The sequence below is a fragment of the Gopherus evgoodei genome, chromosome 7 (assembly GCF_007399415.2).
Source record: "Gopherus evgoodei ecotype Sinaloan lineage chromosome 7, rGopEvg1_v1.p, whole genome shotgun sequence".
NCBI classification, from domain to species: Eukaryota; Metazoa; Chordata; order Testudines; family Testudinidae; genus Gopherus; species Gopherus evgoodei.
In genome coordinates, this window is record NC_044328.1 from 131,448,945 (window position 1) to 131,467,064 (window position 18,120).

At 49.7% G+C, this 18,120-nt stretch overlaps 1 protein-coding gene across 13 annotated transcripts in view; it reads right to left on the bottom strand.

The window, feature by feature from the left end:
- PLXNB1 (plexin B1) overlaps window positions 1–18,120 on the bottom strand; it is a 252,065-nt gene that overhangs the window by 144,582 nt on the left and 89,363 nt on the right. The window contains exon 3 of one of the 13 annotated variants that reach the window (XM_030568216.1): window positions 2,513–2,624. The exons of the other annotated variants lie outside the window; for them this stretch is intronic. The gene's annotated coding sequence lies outside the window, so the exon portion shown is untranslated. The remainder of the gene's footprint in view (window positions 1–2,512; window positions 2,625–18,120) is intronic. 13 annotated transcript variants of the gene reach the window in all.

Here is an 18,120-nt window from a genome sequence, read left to right on the forward strand (position 1 = left end):
AAAAATTAAGTCAGTATATCTAACATGATTAATTTCTTGTGATGCTGGAAGGTCCTGCAGGCACTGGAGGGCCTGCTGGCCTTTGTAACCTTTGGGCCTTTCTAATCTTCCTGTGTCCATAAGTGTCCATTGCTCTTCCTTTTAACCCCCAACTCTCCAATTACATCTCCCCAGCAAAAATCCCCTTGTCACTACAAAAGTTCCTGAGACATAAGACTGACTGATAGATAATGAGGTGGGGCATCTAACAGTAATACAATTGAAACACACAAGCTGTTAGTCCTGAGGCATGTCCATCTGTCTGTTGGTTATATGGAATATTCAGATTCTGCAGAATTGAAGATTTTACTTTACAAAAAAAAAAAAAAGAAAAAAAAAGGTTCTATTCCTCCTCGTTGTGAAGCAAACCTTCCAAATATATACTGAGTATAAAGTGAGACAGTGTTGTTTTCCTGACTCTGCGAAGAGCCGGAAACTCATAGACTCATAGACTCTAGGACTGGAAGGGACCTCGAGAGGTCATCGAGTCCAGTCCCCTGCCCTCATGGCAGGACCAAATACTGTCTAGACCATCCCTAATAGACATTTATCTAACTTACTCTTAAATATCTCCAGAGATGGAGATTCCACAACTTTCTTAGGCAATCTATTCCAGTGCTTAACTACCCTGACAGTTAGGAACTTTTTCCTAATGTCCAACCTAAATCTCCCTTGCTGCAGTTTAAGCCCATTGCTTCTTGTTCTATCATTGGAGGCTAAGGTGAACAAGTTTTCTCCCTCCTCCTGATGACACCCTTTTGGATACCTGAAAACTGCTATCATGTCCCCTCTCGGTCTTCTCTTTTCCAAACTAAACAAACCCAATTCCTTCAGCCTTCCTTCATAGGTCATGTTCTCAAGACCTTTAATCATTCTTGTGGCTCTTCTCTGGACCCTCTCCAATTTCTCCACATCTTTCTTGAAATGCGGTGCCCAGAACTGGACACAATACTCCAGTTGAGGCCTAACCAGTGCAGAGTAAAGCGGAAGAATGACTTCTCGTGTCTTGTTTACAACACACCTGTTAATGCATCCCAGAATCACGTTTGCTTTTTTTGCAACAGTATCACACTGTTGACTCATATTAAGCTTTGGGTCTACTATGACCCCTACATCTCTTTCTGCCATACTCCTTCCTAGACAGTCTCTTCCCATTCTGTATGTGTGAAAATGATTGTTCCTTCCTAGGTGGAGCACTTTGCATTTATCTTTATTGAACTTCATCCTGTTTACCTCAGACCATTTCTCCAATTTGTCCAGATCATTTTGAATTTTGACCCTGTCCTCCAAAGCAGTTGCAATCCCTCCCAGTTTGGTATCGTCCGCAAACTTAATAAGCGTACTTTCTATGCCAACATCTAAATCTTTGATGAAGATATTGATGTGTGAGTTCCACTGCAAAGCACTATGTTAATCAACTGTTAACTCTAAGGGCTAACGATGTCAAAAATTCAGTATAAACTTCAGTTTCAGCACATGGAACATGGAACTGGTGTAAATGAACGCACAAACGGGGAGTGGCCGAACACTAGTGGTGGGAAAATTGAGAGACCAGAAAAGGGACAGAGGTGCAGCTAGTCTCATAACTGTGACAGGGAGGTTACCATATATAGTCCTAAATATTCTGCCTATTATGTAGATCATTATTAAAAATGGAAATCAGCCCTCTCCACTTAATGTGTTTGACATTTTGCTCAGGGCAGAGCCCTGGAACGTTGCATAGCCCTGAGCCATAATCTCTCAAGTCTGAAGCATTTTTTCTTCTTGCTTTCCAGGGGGTGAGAGGTTTAAAGATATTCCCCAGTGAAAGGGCTTGAAAATGAATACTTGAAGCAGTGATTTGAGAAGGTACTGGCTGATGAGAAGACTTTCCCTGGAACAGCATACAGCGAGACAGCAGATCTGAGAGGTCTGGACCTCTCAGAAACAGGGAGATGGTTGTGATAATTTATGTCTGTGAACTGGTTCCACTTCATCCCTAGAATTATGTGCATGTATAGAATATAGTGCCCATAGCTGTCATGTGATTATTAGATGAATTATGTAAGGAATTGTGCATGTTAACTGCAGTTGGGTTTATGTGATTATTGGGGGTACCACTGAGCCTGCCAATTCCACCAGCCTGGAGTCCCTTACACTGTCCTGCTGAGCCAGGTCCTCAAGCAGCACTTAAGTGCACACCCCCTTTGGGATGCAAACCCAAAACAGTATTGTCTTGTGCTGCACAGAGAACTGTACAGTGTAAGCTCATGAAATTCTCCCCCTTCCTCCGTGTGGAGGAAGAGATGCACAGCTTTTTGCCCCTAGTTATGAATTCCACAAACTAGTTTTAGAGAAAACAAAAACAAGTTCATTAACTACACAAGAGAGATTTTAAGTGATTATAAGGGACAGCAAACAGATCAAAGCAGATTACTGAATAAAGCAAACATGCAAACTAAGCTTAAACTGGTTACAAGTAGTAATTTCTCACCCTAAATGTTGTTTTAGGCATTTCTTTCACAAGTCAGACACCTTTTCCAGCCTGGGCTCAGCTCTTCTCCCCCACTTTTTTCCTTTGTTTCTTAGACATTTCCAGCATCATCCTGGATGGGGATTCAGTGAAGAACAAACACTGATCAAGTCACTCCCTAGCCTTAAGTGGGTTTTACATATGGCAGGAACCCTTTGTTTTCCACTGTGGTCTGCCCTCCTGCCCCCCCCCATGGAAAAATACTGGTATTCTACCATGGAGTTCTCTACCAGATGACACAATCACATGACCCTGCAGTGTCAAAGTAGCCATGAGTCAAAAATTGTTTGTAGCACCCCAGAAAACTTCTCAAGGAGGTGGGAGATTAGCATCTTCAAAGACCTATTGTTCCCCCTAATGGTCCAACCAGACTAATTGCATTCTACCTGGTGGGCAGTTCTCCAGGTGCAAACCCACTTGTAATTGATACATAGTCAATACTTCTAACGTCAAATACAGAAATGATACATGCATACAAATAGGATACGCATATTCAGTAAATCATAACCTTTCCAATGATATCTCACATGACCCATCTTGTATAAAATACATCATAGTTATGCTATAATAATATTATAACAATATTTCCATGAAGAATATGGGATGTAGTGTCACAGAGCCCATGATGGTGCCAACGCTGTGTCCAAATCCCTTACACCTCTGCCATCCAAGTGCTTGCCACTGGAGGAGAGGTGCAGAGGTTCAGGGTCTCAGTGCCGTCTGTCCCGGGACTGGCAGTGGAGCTCGGCGGATCAGCAACAGTAATCTGGCAATCGACCACCTGGAGCTTTGGGATCAGTACCGGGACTCCAGCGAATGAGAATAGGAAAGCAGAGAGCACCATCTCGACCCCAGGGATCAGTGCCACAAGTCCGGCAATCAGTGTCTCCGATCTGGGGCCCAGCCGCGTGGTTCCAGGGACCAATGTTGTGGCTCCAGTGATCACCGTTGCCCCGGCTCCGGTGATCACCGTTGCCCCAAGGAATGACAACCATGCTCCAGCAATCGGTGGCATGGTTCTGTTCCGCGCCAATTGTCCGGCGAGCAATGCTATGCCTCAGGGGACGAATGCAGAGACAGGCAAATGGTGCCAGGAGCTCTGGTCAGTGGGGGAGAGCTGAAAGCTTGTCCCCAGGGATCACTGCTTCGATGCCAACTGCCGCAGTGCCAGGGAGTGAGGCTTCATGAATGGGGAACGTTGTGCAGGCCCTAGTGCCAGCTTCACTCTCGAGATGACATCTTGACAGGGCATCGGTGGCACCGGCAAAGACATGTCTTTAGCAGCCTGGAAAACCTCTGGCGTGGATGGAACCTCCAGGTGCCAGGGACCTCTGCCACTACTTGGAGTGGCTGGTGGGTCCCTGGGGGGGCTGGATAGCCTGGCTGACCTCCACAAAAGATGACTGCCATGCGTAGGCCTATGCTCCTTTCTGGATTTCTCCTCATATGGGACATTGGGGAGCGCCCTCTCCCTGTGTGCTTCCTCTGCTTCTTGACAGGGATTGGTGCCAGGCAGAGACTGGTGCCAGCAGCACACTTTGCATTGGTGCAGAATCTGATCTTAGCAGCTCGAAGACCAGCGCGAGTGCTGACTCCGTGAGGAGCGCTCTTAGTCTTATGTCCCACTCCTTTTTAGTTCTTGGCTTGAAGCTTCTGCAGATGCGACACTTGTCACTAACATGGGTTTCTCCCAAACACTTCAAGCAGCTTTGATGTGGGTCTCTGACCGACATAGGCCTTTTGCAGAGGTCACAAGGCTTGAAGCCCGGAGCATAGGGCATGGCCTGTCTCTGGGGTAAGTCCCTCAGGGGACTTTCTAACTTATCTACAGTCACTGTTAAGCTAACTAGCAAGAGAACAATAAAAACTACTTATCTAAGAGCTATTTACACAATGGGTGATAGGCAAAAATCACTGGGTAGAGAATGCTTGCTGCATGGAGTGTTGTAAGCAACACATAAGTAATTCTTCCACTCTACTCCGTACTGATAAAGCCTCCACCAGAGTACTGTGTCCACTTCTGGGTGCCACATTTCAGGAAAAATGTGGACAAATTGGAGAAAGTTCAAAGGACAGCAACAAAAATGATTAAAGGTCTAAAAAACATGACCTATGAGGGAATATTGAAAAAACTGGATTTGTGTAGTCTGGAGAAGAGAAGACTGAGGGGAGACATGATAATTTTCAAGTGCATAAAAGTTGGTTACAAGGAGAGTGAAAAATTGTTCTCCTATTCTCCTTAACCTCTGAGGCTAGGACAAGAAGCAATGGGCTTAAATTCCAGAAAGGAAGGTTTAGGTTGGACATTAGGAAAAAACTTGTCAGGGTGGTTAAGCACTGGAGCAAATTGCCTAGGGAGGCCGTGGAATCTCTGTCATGGAAGTTTTTAACAACGAGTTAGACAAACATCTGTCAGGAATGGTTTGTTATTACTTAGTCATGCCTTGAGTGCAGGAGACTGGACCAGACGACCTATTGAGGTCCCTTCCAGTCCTACGCTTCTATGATTGTGCAAAGCCAACCTGAATACTACGAACCGAGGATTTGCATTAACAGAGATGAACACAAAAGGTGGTCGCAGCATGAAAAGATTTGGTTATCATTGCCAGATTAAAGAGCTCTCTACTATCAGAATTTTTCTCCCAATGTAGGTATTTATAGACTGAGTAAGTAAACTCTTGACCTTCCTTTTGGATAAACTGAATAGTCTCTCACTATTGGGCATGATTTCTTGACCTCAGATCATTCTCGTTCTTCTCTGACCCCTCTCCAAGTTGTCAATACCGTTTTTTAAAGCGTGGACACCAGAACTGAACATACATGGCAGGGTCAGCTTCCACAGTGCCCTTGTGCTTACTGGGGCACTATTAACCCTGCTTCAGTTCCCTCCCACCTCGGGGAAACTCTCCAGGCACCACCTGGAAAGTGCTGCTAAGACAAGACAATAGTCCCACAGCCAACATAAACAAGAGGGTCTCTGGCACCTTTTGGGCTCAGTTCTCACTCTGTGAATCAGTGCTTTGTAGGGTAGCTGGATTCTTCCCCTCTGGGAGTCCCCTTTCTCCCAGGTGGAGTCAAAGTAGCCAAGCATCAGTTTTCCTCCAGTCTCTGTCTGGGATTTACCCTTCTCCAAGGCCTACCAGAAGACTCAACTGCGATTCTGCAACAACCCCAGACTGAGAGCTCTTACCCTTCGTAGGTTTCCCAAGACCCCTTCCCAACTAGCCCTAATAATTAAACAAGAGCATCTGATTCATAGCCAATCAAGATCAGCTGGGAGGATAACTGACTGTCACAGGTGAGGTGGGGGCCTGATTCCCCTTACAGGTATGTCTAAACAGCCTGCAGCATTGAGCCTCACTGGGTGAACACTCAGGTTAGTGGGGCTTGTGTCTGCATTCTAAGAAAAGCTGTTGCACTTGCAGTTCGGGCTGACACCTAGGGAGAGGAGTGCTCCAGCCTAAAACTTGCTTCCAGAGGCTACGTAGACATATTCTAACAGACCAGCCTGCCCCATAGTAGTCAGTAAGGCCCAGATGCACAAAGGTATTTAGGCTTCTAACATCCTTTGAAATACCTTTGTGGATTTGGGCCTAATATTTCACTAATGCTGTAAACAGTGATAACATCTCCCCTACCTCTACTCAATATTCCCCTGCTTATATATCCAAAGATCACATTTGCTTTCTTAGCCGTTGCATTGCACTGTGGATTCACATTATGTTCAGTCGCTTGCTCACTATGATCCCAGAATCCTTTTCTGAGTCACTGCTGTCCAAAATACAGTCCCTCATCTTAGCCCCCCCCCATTCTTGGTTCCTATATAATCTTGCATTTAGCTCTATTAAATGTGTGGTGTTCAAACAAGCCCAATTTTCCATGAGATTGAGATAATTCTGTAGGAAAGAAGTTACCTACCTTTCATAACTGTTACTCCTCAAGATGTGTTGCTCATGTCCATTCCATGGCAGGTGTGTGTGCGCGTCTACATGCACCATTGCTGGAATTTTTTGCCTTAGCGGTATTCACAGGGCCGGCTCTGGCACCCTCTGGAGTCCCGCACTAATACGCCAGTATATGAGGTGCCAGGGCCCCACACTCTCTCAGTTCCTTCTTGTCGGCAACTCCAACAGAGGGCCAGCAGGACAGGTCATGGAATGGATATGAGCAACACATCTTAAATAGCATCAGTTACGAAAGGTAGGTAACTGCCTTTTCTTCTTCGAGTGCTTGGCTCATGTCAATTCCATGCTACGTGATTCTCAAGTAGTATTCCCGGAGGTGGACTCGGACTTATGATTTCACTGTTTGCAATACAGCTCTACCAAAGCTGGTGTCGTCTCTGGCCTGCTGGGTGATGGCATAGTGGGATGTAAAGGTATGGATAGATGACCAGATAGTGGCTCCATAAATATCTTGAATCGGTACCTGGGCCAGGAAGGCTGCTGACGAGGTCTGCGTTCTGATGAAATGGGCGGTTACAATCGCCAGCGGCAGCACCCTCAACCTGTTCATAACAAAACCTAATGCAGGCAGATATCCAAGAGGAAATTCTTTGAGCAGAAACAGGCAGACCTTTCATTCTGTCCGCTACTGCGATGAAAAGTTGCGTTAACTTACAGAATGGTTTGGTTCTTTCAATGTAAAAGGCCAGGTGCTTTTTTGACATCCAGAGTGTGCAACCAGCAATTCTCGTTAGACCTATGAGGTTTTGGGAAGAAGACCGGCAGAAATATGTCCTGATTAGTTTGAATCTGCAACATCACCTTAGGCAAAAAAGTTGGGTGCGGTCACAGTCAAACTTTGTCCTCAAAGAGCACCATGTAGGGCAGTTCTGATGCGAGTGCTCTGGGCCGACAATTGCCACCAGGAAGGACACCTTCCATGAGAGGAACAAGACGACACAAAAAGCCAATGGCTCCAGGGGTGGCCCTGTGAGTCTTGGAGCACTAGGTTCAGATCCCAAGGTGGGATAAGGCCACAAACTTGAGGGTAAAGTCACTCCAGACCTTTCAGAAACTTGACCATCATGTCCTGGGGAAAAAATGACCTGCCCTGGATCGGTGAGTATAAGGCTGAAATGGCCACCAAGTGGACTTTAACTCACTATAAGGACAGGCCTTGGTGCTTGAGGTGCAAAAAGTAGTCCAGAATCGACTGAAGGGAGGCCTGAGGTGAAAGATCCCGGTCCAGTGCCGAACACACAAAGCGCTTCCACTTAGCTAGGTAGATTGCCCTGGTGGAGGGCTTTCTGCTCCCATCAGGACACTCTGAACTTGGGCTGAGCATGCCTGCTCTTCTGCATTCAGCCATGCAGAAATCACACTGTCAGGTGCAGGGCCGCTACGTTTGGGTTCAGTAGTTGGTCGTGGCTCTGGGAAAGTAAGTCCAGCTAAAGTGGTAGTTCCAGCAGTGCCACTATTGAGAGCTCCAGTAGCATTCCGAACCAGTGTTGGCAGGGCCATGTCAGAGCTATCACCTTGTCCTGTTTGATCATCACAAGGACTCTGTGCACCAGTGATATTGGCAGGAAGGTGTACAGTAGTGCCCCTGACCATGGGAGCAAGAAGGTGTCGGATAGGGAGCCTCTGGCGAGTACGTGAATCAAGTGGAAATTATGGCACTTCTTGTTCTGTCTGAAGGCGAACAAGCTCCTCTGGGGAGTCCCCCACTTCTGGAAGACTACGCTGACTACTTGCAGGTGAAGCTGTCGTCAGACGCTATCAGAGTGCTGCTCTGCTCTGTTCAATCGGCCGCGTGCATGTTCCCTCTGTGTGCTGCCCCGGTTCTGCGCAGATCGCTGACACAGAAGACCTTGAGAGAACCCCCAGTGACCACAGACTCTAGTAAGGTACAAAGGCACCCAGGCCAGGTTTATTGTCGAAGAGGGACACAGTCTCCAGCTCCCTGGCACAGAAGTCCAATGTGCTGCTAAAGTGCTGCTAGCTAGTACTTATGTGCTCCCTGACAACGGACTCAGATCAGACAGTGGCAGGGCTTTCCACTGTGCCCTAGGCCGGATAGAGACACCACCCCAGGGATGCATTCTTATACACAGGTATAAACAAGTCACACATCACTCCTGACATAAAGGTACAACCCCTCTACGTAGTAAGGTGCCGCCTCTCACCTTGTACATGTTGGTTCAAACAAAACAACTCTATCCATCATATTACCCTTTTGACCCTGTCTTTAGGATGGGTCAGCTTGTTTCTTGTTATCTGTGTGGACTGTACAAGTATGCGAATGTTCTGATATCTGGTGTCCAATACCTTTTAGGTATGTCTCTTTTTGCAGCATCAGTCCTTTCCTTGCTAGCTTCTGTGAGCAGGGCCTGCCTCTGGCTCACAGCTTAACTTTGCTTTATGTTAGCAAAGTCTTGTCCATTACTTTAGTTCAGGCCTTAGGCCTCATACCAGGCCTCTGATACCAGGGTTTATATCTCAAGGCCTCCTCTTACTAGAGAAGCAACCATTCATGGTGAGATGAAAAGGTCCTGCTGAAGCAATCTTCCAGCCCGTTCCTGGCCCCCTGGAAGTGCAAGGCCACCAAGAGGACGGCATGCTCCACACAGATGTTCCATAACCAGAGAGCTTCTTGGCAAAAGGGTGATGAGTGGGCACCGTCTTGCTTGTTAATATAGAACATCCTGGCAGTACTGTCTGTTAGGATTTGAACCACTTTGCCTGTCAGGTTGGGTAGGTATACCTGGCAGGCCAAGCATATTGCCATGAGCTCTCTGATGTTTATGAGGAGAGAGCGATATTCCTGCAACCCAGCAACCTTGCATAGCAAGGCTGCCAAGGTGGACTCCCCAACCCAGGTCCAAGGCATCAGAGACCAGAGTCACTGAAGGGAATAAGGCCACAAAATAAACGCCTTCCAATACCGAGCTGGGGTCTGTCCATCATTCCAGGGATGACTGGATGTGGTCCGGTACCATCACCACCTGGTCCACATTGTGTCTGTTGGGAATGTAGACCAATGTTAGCCATGCATGCAGGGATCTGAGAAGAAGCCATGCTCTGGCAGAAAAGCTCTAACTTGCCTAGAGCTGAGGACTGCCCCTCTGAACTCTATATGCTAAATGGGGGTCAGAGCTGATATCTTCTCACATATCAGCAGGCCCAGATCCTGACAAGTGCAGCACATCAGATTGAGGCTTCTTTGCACCTGGGCCCATGAATGTGATCTTCCCTTGATGAGCCAGTCATTGAGATACAGGAAAATCTGCACTCCGCAACGCCTCAGGTAATTGGCCACTGGCACAATGCACTTTGTGAAAACTCTTAGGGCAGACAAGAGGCCAAAGGGTAGTGCCATGAACTGGAAATGGCATTGGCCCACCAGAGAAATCATCTGTGTCCATGGAAAATGGAAATATGAAAATATGCCTTCTTCAGGTTGAGGGCGGCATACCAGTTTCCTGGATCCAGGGAGGGAATAACAGAGGCCAGGGAAACCATGCAAAACTTCAACCCCTTGAGGTATTTTTTGAGGCAATGCAGGTCCAGAATGGGTCTGAAGCCTCCTTTAGCCTTCGGGATTAGGAAATATCAGGAATAGAACTCTTTACTACTCATATCGTGAGTGACCTCCTCTACTGCCCAGTCGTAGGAGGGTTTCCACCTCCTGAATGAGAAGTTGCTTGTGAGAAGGGTCCCTGAAGAGAGATAGGGAATGGCAGAGAACTGCAGGGTATAGCCCAGAGTGGCCAAACCATGGTTCACGAGCTGCATGCGGCTCTTTTACAGTTGAAGCATGGCTCACGGAGCCCCCATGCCTCCTCATTCTCTGCTTACCAGACTTTGTGGGGAGAGGGGTTCTGCCTTGCAGTGGAGTGGTAGGGATTAGGGGTTTCTGCCAGAGATGACTGGTGCCTGCTGAAAGTGGAGGGGCACAATTTAAAGATTTGGCTCCTCCAACAGCTTGAATGACACCCCAGGCATATTCGGCCCCTCCTTGCAGCTCCCAGGTGTTAGTTCCACGTGGAGGCAGCAGTAAACAGCTGGGAGCTGCAGGGAGAAGCTGCTACTTTAGCTCCGTGGGGAGAGGCAGCAGCAAAAGCAGCAACTCTCCATTCAGTTCCCAGCTGTTTTCTGCTGCCTTTCCCCATGGCTACAGCTCCCAGCTCGCCGGCTCCAGCAGCTGCCATGCAGGGAGGGAGCCTGGCAGCACCACGTGACCCAGCAGGGTCAGCAAACCCAGGCAAAAAAGTCTGGAAAGGGTATGTGACCCCATGCGCCTCCCCACGACACCTCTGCAGATAGGGCGATTTTGGGGCTTCAGCCTCATTCCTGCTGAAGCCCTGAACCCTGGCAGGCACCTCCCACAGGGCTAACACCCCAAGACACCCCCTTCCTTGTGGGGCTGAAGCCACAAGCTCCAACATCACACTCCAGCTCTCGAACTTATGAAGATTGTCGTATGCAGCTCAGAGGGTCAGTAAGTTTGGCTACCCCTGGTATAGCCCTATGCTATTGTGTTGAGCACCAATGGTCTAAGGTTACTCGGGCCCATGCAGTCAGGAAGAGACACAACCCGTTCAAAAACAATGAGGGGATTGATCCTGAAGTTCCACTGGGGTGCCATCCTTTTGCACACCATCAAAATGCCTGCCGTGGCCCCAGTGTCATGCAGGACCAGATTGGGCAGGTGAGGAAGATGAAGTGGGATGATGGCATTTAAATCCTTTATCCCACTCCTTTCTCTTATAGGAGCCTTGCCATGGCAGCCCCCAGGATCTGGGCGGTGGAAGCGGTCGGTACTGCTTCCTAGCAGCTTGCAGTGTGTGAAGACCCAGAGAGCATAACGTAGCCTGAGAGTCCCTCAGGCCATGCAGCCTAGCAGTAGTCTGCTCTGAGAAGAGAGCATTCCCCTTGAATGAGAGGTCCTGAATGGACAGTTGCGTCTCTGGGAACAGTCAGCATGGAATCTCCTTCCTTAGAGGTTTTTAAGGTCAGGTTTGACAAAGCCCTGGCTGGGATGATTTAGTTGGGAATTGGTCCTCCTTTGAGCAGGGGGTTGGACTAGATGACCTCCTGAGGTCCCTTCCAACCCTGATAGTCTATGATTCTACGGGAGAGCGCCGAAGGAGTGCAGCCATGAATTGCACCTCATGGCCATGGCAGAGGCTACAACTGACTGCCAAGTCAGCCGCATCCCATGCCATCTGGAGGGAACCCCTCACCATCACCTTGCCCTCCTCCAGGATGACTACAAATTCTGGACCAAGGTCCTGAGGAAGGGAGTCTTTAAATTTATTGAGGGAGTCCCACAAATTAAAACTGTATCTCCCCAACAGGGCGTGCTGATTTGACACCCGGAGCTGGAGACTAGCCATCGAATACACCTCTCCCCCAAAAAGGTCCAACTTTTTTGCATCCTTATTTTTAGGCACGGGCCTGCCTGACCCCGCCTGTCCCTTTCATTAACCAGAGATACCACTAGTGACCCAGGGGGAGGATGGGTGTATAGATATCCAAACCCCTTGGCAGAAATGTAGTAACTCTTTTCCACCCTCTTGGATGTCAGTGGTATAGAGGACAGGGTCTACCAAAGGGCCTTAGCTATTCTCAAGACCCCCTCGTGCACTGGCAGTGCAACCCTAGCCAGGTTGCTGCTGTTAGGAAGTCAAAAAGGGTGTCCATGGGTTCTGTGAGCTCCTCTGCCTCCAAACCCAAGTTGGAAGCCACTCTCCTAAGAAGAGCTTGACATGCTCTAAAGTCATTGGGGAGGGGGGAAGAGACAGCCAGAGGGCCTCACCACCACTTCATCCAGTGATGAGGACAATGACAGTACAACACAGGGAGGGGCTGGGGCACTCTCCCTCACTGGGAAGGTTTCCCATACTGTGGGTATGTGCTCCTCGGCCCCCAGGTCAGAGCCCAAGTCACGGTCGGAACCCGGTGTCAGCAGTGCAGTAGGTCACTTCTCTGATGCAACCATGGAGGAGTGATGAGAGTATAGCCATGGCATCACCAGAAGACCCCATGGGTTCCAATAAGGCCACTGAGCTGGCCAATGACCCTGCTGCCACGTGCTTGCCGCAGGACCCCCGCTGATGTCCAGTACCCAAGCCGACCACTTTTTGCGCAGAGAGGGGCTAAATTCCTGTTCCAATTCTGCAGAGGTGCCATCCCTCGGAGACCACAGTGGGGCCCTGGGAGCCTCCCCCAATGGCTGCCACCGAGGGTGGGTGACCAACGCGTCTCTGGAGATCGGTGTGGGGTAGGTGGGGACAGGCAGTGTGAAGTTAAAGAATAACCCCAAATACGTGGTGACTGGTGCACCGGAGACCGACTTGTGGCGAAGCGGCAGTTGGCAGGAGGGAGGGCGGTACTGGTAGGTCAGTGACTGGCATCTCGAAGCCAGCAAGCCACCCCATGACAGCGGGGAGGGCAAATGCTGTGCTGCAGACCTGGGTCACCTGATTGGGAACCAGGGATGCAGTGCTGGGGTTGGGACCACGGAGTCATGGACCAATGTCTCTCCTCCAAGGACCAATCATGCCCCATCGCCCCTTGGAGGTGGTCCCATGGATGAAGGAACTTTTATGGTCTCTCCCACTGGCCATGGTGCAGGCAGGGCCATTAGGTCCTTAGCCACTTGGAAGGCCTAGGGTGTCAAAGGCACTATCAATTGCCAGGGTCCCCTATTGCTCCCTGGAGTCGGAGACGGATCCCTGAGAGCGCTCAGGGGTCTTGACAGGGAAGTGGCCCCTTGACAATCTGGGGTGGACAGGCAGCCCAAACAGGGTGCTTTGCTTGCCACTCCTTTTCCCTCTTTACTTGGTGCTGGGGAGCCACCCCACTATTTCTTTTGGAACTTCTTAGGCAATGGTGAGGGGGAACAGTGTTGGGAAGAACCATTGCAGACTTGCTTGGAGTCGAGTGCGAACAGGAGCTGCTAACAGGGAGTTTTGCAAGGGAGTTCTCCAGGTGAAGGAGGAGCACAGACAGCATCTGTGGGGTAAGTGACTGTCTGCAGTGTTTGGGTTTGTGTGTGTGTTTGGGGGTTACTTGCTGTGTGCTGAGCTTGTGTTTGTCAGTCTGTTTGGTTTGTTTGTTTGAAGGACCGTGTGCTGTAGCTGGCAGTTGGAGGTGGAGCTACTAGGAAGGTTTGAAAGCTAGAAGCCTCTGGTGATTGGCTGAACCTTAACCAGTGGGCGGGGCATTCACTCAGGCCAGGGCTTTATAAAGCTGCGCACAAGCGACCAGGGAGCTTAGCGAACAGGAGCTGCTAACAGGGAGTTTTGCAAGGGAGTTCTCCAGGTGAAGGAGGAGCACAGACAGCATCTGTGGGGTAAGTGACTGTCTGCAGTGTTTGGGTTTGTGTGTGTGTTTGGGGGTTACTTGCTGTGTGCTGAGCTTGTGTTTGTCAGTCTGTTTGGTTTGTTTGTTTGAAGGACCGTGTGCTGTAGCTGGCAGTTGGAGGTGGAGCTACTAGGAAGGTTTGAAAGCTAGAAGCCTCTGGTGATTGGCTGAACCTTAACCAGTGGGCGGGGCATTCACTCAGGCCAGGGCTTATAAAGCTGCGCACAAGCGACCAGGGAGCTTAGCGAACAGGAGCTGCTAACAGGGAGTTTTGCAAGGGAGTTCTCCAGGTGAAGGAGGAGCACAGACAGCATCTGTGGGGTAAGTGACTGTCTGCAGTGTTTGGGTTTGTGTGTGTGTTTGGGGGTTACTTGCTGTGTGCTGAGCTTGTGTTTGTCAGTCTGTTTGGTTTGTTTGTTTGAAGGACCGTGTGCTGTAGCTGGCAGTTGGAGGTGGAGCTACTAGGAAGGTTTGAAAGCTAGAAGCCTCTGGTGATTGGCTGAACCTTAACCAGTGGGCGGGGCATTCACTCAGGCCAGGGCTTTATAAAGCTGCGCACAAGCGACCAGGGAGCTTAGCGAACAGGAGCTGCTAACAGGGAGTTTTGCAAGGGAGTTCTCCAGGTGAAGGAGGAGCACAGACAGCATCTGTGGGGTAAGTGACTGTCTGCAGTGTTTGGGTTTGTGTGTGTGTTTGGGGGTTACTTGCTGTGTGCTGAGCTTGTGTTTGTCAGTCTGTTTGGTTTGTTTGTTTGAAGGACCGTGTGCTGTAGCTGGCAGTTGGAGGTGGAGCTACTAGGAAGGTTTGAAAGCTAGAAGCCTCTGGTGATTGGCTGAACCTTAACCAGTGGGCGGGGCATTCACTCAGGCCAGGGCTTTATAAAGCTGCGCACAAGCGACCAGGGAGCTTAGCGAACAGGAGCTGCTAACAGGGAGTTTTGCAAGGGAGTTCTCCAGGTGAAGGAGGAGCACAGACAGCATCTGTGGGGTAAGTGACTGTCTGCAGTGTTTGGGTTTGTGTGTGTGTTTGGGGGTTACTTGCTGTGTGCTGAGCTTGTGTTTGTCAGTCTGTTTGGTTTGTTTGTTTGAAGGACCGTGTGCTGTAGCTGGCAGTTGGAGGTGGAGCTACTAGGAAGGTTTGAAAGCTAGAAGCCTCTGGTGATTGGCTGAACCTTAACCAGTGGGCGGGGCATTCACTCAGGCCAGGGCTTTATAAAGCTGCGCACAAGCGACCAGGGAGCTTAGCGAACAGGAGCTGCTAACAGGGAGTTTTGCAAGGGAGTTCTCCAGGTGAAGGAGGAGCACAGACAGCATCTGTGGGGTAAGTGACTGTCTGCAGTGTTTGGGTTTGTGTGTGTGTTTGGGGGTTACTTGCTGTGTGCTGAGCTTGTGTTTGTCAGTCTGTTTGGTTTGTTTGTTTGAAGGACCGTGTGCTGTAGCTGGCAGTTGGAGGTGGAGCTACTAGGAAGGTTTGAAAGCTAGAAGCCTCTGGTGATTGGCTGAACCTTAACCAGTGGGCGGGGCATTCACTCAGGCCAGGGCTTTATAAAGCTGCGCACAAGCGACCAGGGAGCTTAGCGAACAGGAGCTGCTAACAGGGAGTTTTGCAAGGGAGTTCTCCAGGTGAAGGAGGAGCACAGACAGCATCTGTGGGGTAAGTGACTGTCTGCAGTGTTTGGGTTTGTGTGTGTGTTTGGGGGTTACTTGCTGTGTGCTGAGCTTGTGTTTGTCAGTCTGTTTGGTTTGTTTGTTTGAAGGACCGTGTGCTGTAGCTGGCAGTTGGAGGTGGAGCTACTAGGAAGGTTTGAAAGCTAGAAGCCTCTGGTGATTGGCTGAACCTTAACCAGTGGGCGGGGCATTCACTCAGGCCAGGGCTTTATAAAGCTGCGCACAAGCGACCAGGGAGCTTAGCGAACAGGAGCTGCTAACAGGGAGTTTTGCAAGGGAGTTCTCCAGGTGAAGGAGGAGCACAGACAGCATCTGTGGGGTAAGTGACTGTCTGCAGTGTTTGGGTTTGTGTGTGTGTTTGGGGGTTACTTGCTGTGTGCTGAGCTTGTGTTTGTCAGTCTGTTTGGTTTGTTTGTTTGAAGGACCGTGTGCTGTAGCTGGCAGTTGGAGGTGGAGCTACTAGGAAGGTTTGAAAGCTAGAAGCCTCTGGTGATTGGCTGAACCTTAACCAGTGGGCGGGGCATTCACTCAGGCCAGGGCTTTATAAAGCTGCGCACAAGCGACCAGGGAGCTTAGCGAACAGGAGCTGCTAACAGGGAGTTTTGCAAGGGAGTTCTCCAGGTGAAGGAGGAGCACAGACAGCATCTGTGGGGTAAGTGACTGTCTGCAGTGTTTGGGTTTGTGTGTGTGTTTGGGGGTTACTTGCTGTGTGCTGAGCTTGTGTTTGTCAGTCTGTTTGGTTTGTTTGTTTGAAGGACCGTGTGCTGTAGCTGGCAGTTGGAGGTGGAGCTACTAGGAAGGTTTGAAAGCTAGAAGCCTCTGGTGATTGGCTGAACCTTAACCAGTGGGCGGGGCATTCACTCAGGCCAGGGCTTTATAAAGCTGCGCACAAGCGACCAGGGAGCTTAGCGAACAGGAGCTGCTAACAGGGAGTTTTGCAAGGGAGTTCTCCAGGTGAAGGAGGAGCACAGACAGCATCTGTGGGGTAAGTGACTGTCTGCAGTGTTTGGGTTTGTGTGTGTGTTTGGGGGTTACTTGCTGTGTGCTGAGCTTGTGTTTGTCAGTCTGTTTGGTTTGTTTGTTTGAAGGACCGTGTGCTGTAGCTGGCAGTTGGAGGTGGAGCTACTAGGAAGGTTTGAAAGCTAGAAGCCTCTGGTGATTGGCTGAACCTTAACCAGTGGGCGGGGCATTCACTCAGGCCAGGGCTTTATAAAGCTGCGCACAAGCGACCAGGGAGCTTAGCGAACAGGAGCTGCTAACAGGGAGTTTTGCAAGGGAGTTCTCCAGGTGAAGGAGGAGCACAGACAGCATCTGTGGGGTAAGTGACTGTCTGCAGTGTTTGGGTTTGTGTGTGTGTTTGGGGGTTACTTGCTGTGTGCTGAGCTTGTGTTTGTCAGTCTGTTTGGTTTGTTTGTTTGAAGGACCGTGTGCTGTAGCTGGCAGTTGGAGGTGGAGCTACTAGGAAGGTTTGAAAGCTAGAAGCCTCTGGTGATTGGCTGAACCTTAACCAGTGGGCGGGGCATTCACTCAGGCCAGGGCTTTATAAAGCTGCGCACAAGCGACCAGGGAGCTTAGCGAACAGGAGCTGCTAACAGGGAGTTTTGCAAGGGAGTTCTCCAGGTGAAGGAGGAGCACAGACAGCATCTGTGGGGTAAGTGACTGTCTGCAGTGTTTGGGTTTGTGTGTGTGTTTGGGGGTTACTTGCTGTGTGCTGAGCTTGTGTTTGTCAGTCTGTTTGGTTTGTTTGTTTGAAGGACCGTGTGCTGTAGCTGGCAGTTGGAGGTGGAGCTACTAGGAAGGTTTGAAAGCTAGAAGCCTCTGGTGATTGGCTGAACCTTAACCAGTGGGCGGGGCATTCACTCAGGCCAGGGCTTTATAAAGCTGCGCACAAGCGACCAGGGAGCTTAGCGAACAGGAGCTGCTAACAGGGAGTTTTGCAAGGGAGTTCTCCAGGTGAAGGAGGAGCACAGACAGCATCTGTGGGGTAAGTGACTGTCTGCAGTGTTTGGGTTTGTGTGTGTGTTTGGGGGTTACTTGCTGTGTGCTGAGCTTGTGTTTGTCAGTCTGTTTGGTTTGTTTGTTTGAAGGACCGTGTGCTGTAGCTGGCAGTTGGAGGTGGAGCTACTAGGAAGGTTTGAAAGCTAGAAGCCTCTGGTGATTGGCTGAACCTTAACCAGTGGGCGGGGCATTCACTCAGGCCAGGGCTTTATAAAGCTGCGCACAAGCGACCAGGGAGCTTAGCGAACAGGAGCTGCTAACAGGGAGTTTTGCAAGGGAGTTCTCCAGGTGAAGGAGGAGCACAGACAGCATCTGTGGGGTAAGTGACTGTCTGCAGTGTTTGGGTTTGTGTGTGTGTTTGGGGGTTACTTGCTGTGTGCTGAGCTTGTGTTTGTCAGTCTGTTTGGTTTGTTTGTTTGAAGGACCGTGTGCTGTAGCTGGCAGTTGGAGGTGGAGCTACTAGGAAGGTTTGAAAGCTAGAAGCCTCTGGTGATTGGCTGAACCTTAACCAGTGGGCGGGGCATTCACTCAGGCCAGGGCTTTATAAAGCTGCGCACAAGCGACCAGGGAGCTTAGCGAACAGGAGCTG